Here is a 3,468-nt window from a genome sequence, read left to right as displayed (position 1 = left end):
CATTCTCGTTTAATTAGATGCAATTGTATCATATTAGTGTGCCATAGTTCAAAATCAATGTTCATAAACAATTCTTAATTCAAATCATGATTCTTTGACAATGAAGATTTATTCCGGAGAATCGAATGGAAAATAAGGATTCATGTGGCTAATCCACTCATTTTGAGTTCTCAAATGAGGTTAGGTCAATCCCACATCGAGTTTCGAGGGCAAAAAAGGGTTTCTAGGCTGTTTAGGGTCGATTTCAGTGGGAACCGGTTGACCGGTGACAGAGTAGTGTAACTCCACCGATCAGCTGGTGGAGAGGTGACCGATCGACTGGATCGATCGACCTATGGAAGGGTGACCGGTCAATCGGTGGGGAAAAATTCCAGGGCCAACAATGGCCGATTCGCGAGGAACAAAGCCAAAACCTGCAAATTTTGGGTCCGCTTTCGACATATTCTCAAGGGAAATGTATAGATCCAGTTTCAAATCAATAAAGGGGGTCCAAAGAATCAAAAACCCCCAATTTTCATCAAGGCTAAATCCCATTCGGATTCCATTTGAAAACAAAAATTTAAACCAAAAATCACCAAACTCGACTAAAACGAGTTCCATAAAGCTAAATCCGAAAATCTAAAGTAAGTTTCAAAGAGTTTTACCTCGATCCAAGCTTTGATGTTGAAAACCTCTTGGAAACCTCCGTTTTTGGTTTAAATCCAGCCCTTGAGAAGGAAAACTTTGAGAGAGAGAGAGAGGGAGAAATGAACGGGAGAGGAAGAGAGAGAGAGAGAGAGCTTGAGATAAAGAGAGTGAGAGAGTGTGAGGGAGAGAGCTCGGGAGATCAAGAGAGGAAGAGAGAGAGTAATGTGAGGAAGGGAGAGGAAAAAGAAATAAGGAAAAAAAGGAAAGGAGAAATAGAAGGAAAAGAAAATGGGGAAAAATATTAAGGAAAAATAAATAAAACAAATAGGAGTGAAATTGTAAATACTAAGAATAAATTTAAAAGTTTATGATTAATTAAGAAAATCAATTTAGGCACACTAATAAACCACAATTATCATAATTAAACAAGTTTAATTCCGGAGGGCATTACATTCTACCCCCTTAAGAAATTTCGTCCCTGAAATTGAAATTTACCTCACGATATGAACATATACGGATATCGTTCCTGCATTATCGTTTCTAATTTCCACGTTGCTTCCTCAATGCCATGGTGTTGCCACAACACCTTCACTAACGGTATCTCACGTCGACGTAGGCTTTTCATCTTCCGGTCAAGAATCTGTACGGGTGCTTCCTCGTAAGTCGTGTCATACTAGATCGGCACGTCATACCATTGCACAATAGCTTCTGGATTAGGTTGACACTTTCAAAGCATTGAAACATGAAACACATTATACACGTGAGACAATTCCGGAGGAAGATCAAGGCGGTAAGCAACGGCACCTACTCGTTGTGTGATCTGAAATGGCCCGATGTACCTCGGTGTGAGCTTCCCTTTCACACCAAAACGAGTAATTCCTTTGCGCGGTGAGACTCTTAACAAGACAAAATCACCCTCTGAGAACTCTAAGGGTCTACGCCTCCTGTCAACATAACTCTTCTGACGACTCTGAGCCATTAACAGTCGTTCTCGAACCACAACTATTTTCTCATCATTCTCCTGGATAACATCTGGTCCAAGGGTCAGTCGATCTTCTGACTCAAGCCAACAAACTGGTGATCTGCAAGGTCTGTCATACAACGCCTCGAATGGTGCCATCCCAATGCTACTCTGATAACTATTGTTGTAGGCGAACTCAGCTAAATGGAGATACTTCTTCCAGTTTCCACCAAAATCTAGAATGCAAGCATGAAGCATGTCCTCCAAAATCTGAATAACTCTCTCAGATTGTTCGTCGGTCTGAGGATGAAATACGGTGCTGAAATTCAGTTCAGTTCCCATGGCTTCTTGGAAACTTCTCCAATATCTAGCGTTGAAACGAGTGTCACGATCCGATGTGATAGACAACGGAACTTCGTGAAGTCTGACAACGTGCTCCAGATACAACTCTGCTAGAACCTTCCTGGAATAAGTCGCACGAAAGGGAATGAAGTGCGCGGACTTCGTTAACCTATCCACAACAACCCATACGGCATCATGTCGATGTTCAGTCCTCGGCAATCCCATCAGAAAATCCATCGTAATGTGTTCCCACTTCCAAACCGGGGTTAGTGACGTGGAGGCTCGTTTAGAAACTTAAACCTGTTTGAGAGAGAGATTAGCAAATATTTCAAATCCAAAACATCCAGGTATTTCTAAACGAGCCCCTTTTATTCAGGAGAAATTAAATTTCAAGAACGGTGGTAAAATTTCCAACCAAACCAGTTTAAAATCACGTCCCTAGTACCAAGTCAGGAATTCCCACAGGTGTTTAGCATACATGAATATAAACAAAAGTGAATGTGACATCAACCACAGTCTAGTAATATTTAAGTTTACAATCCATAATTCTTTATACATGCCTTGAAATAAAAGATAAGAGGGAAGACAACTCTTCACTTCCCGAGGTCAAGTCCACGTCACCGGTAGTAGCTACATACTCCGCACTATTCCTCGCGTCTCCTGGAGGGGTTTAATACATTTGAAAATAAGAAAGGTGAGCGAAAGGCCCAGTAGGATATAATTTTATAAAGCATTTAAAATAAAGGTACTCACGGTCCGAAGATATACACCCGGAACCGATCATCCTTTTTTTTAGAAAAAGAAATACTCACAGTATAAAATATCTGTATAATGAAAGTGTGCAGCTCATCATACCACTAAACAAGAAGCGGTAAAAATATTTGTCTATGAAAAGTGCAGAGCCATAATTCCACTAAACAAGAAGTGGATCCGTACGGGTTTCGGGACCTACCCCCAAGGATGCGATTCCCACATCCCGATCTCTGAGGCCATTATGCGTTGTATCATTCCTTAAATATTTCATTTTAAGGAATGATACTCTTTAAAATCTCATTTTCAAAATCATTGGAAAACTTAATGGCATTCTCATGCTATTTCTTTAAAAAACATTTTCTTTAATCATGTTTTGTTCTAAAATATTTTCATTGGCTAAAACTATTTAAAGTGAGGCTAACAAGGATATGGACAAGAATATCCTACCTTTTGGATATCAAACCTGGTTTAGCTTTTCATTCTCCTAGCCTCCACTTTCCTTTGAGGCTCCAATTCCAATCGTGCCACTAACTTTCCCATCAAAATCAACAATTTAGAGTTTGACCTTTCTCATTAAATATTCTCGTTTAATTAGATGCAATTGTATCATATTAGTGTGCCATAGTTCAAAATCAATATTCATAAACAATTCTTAATTCAAATCATGATTCTTTGACAATGAAGATTTATTCCGGAGAATCGAATGGAAAATAAGGATTCATGTGGCTAATCCACTCATTTTGAGTTATCAAATGAGGTTAGGTCAATCCCACATCGAGTTTCGG

This window comes from Morus notabilis, unplaced genomic scaffold (genome assembly GCF_000414095.1).
Source record: "Morus notabilis unplaced genomic scaffold, ASM41409v2 Scaffold465, whole genome shotgun sequence".
Classification (NCBI taxonomy): domain Eukaryota; kingdom Viridiplantae; phylum Streptophyta; class Magnoliopsida; order Rosales; family Moraceae; genus Morus; species Morus notabilis.
The sequence above is the reverse complement of the archived record's forward strand: the minus strand, read 5'-3'. Positions refer to the sequence as shown.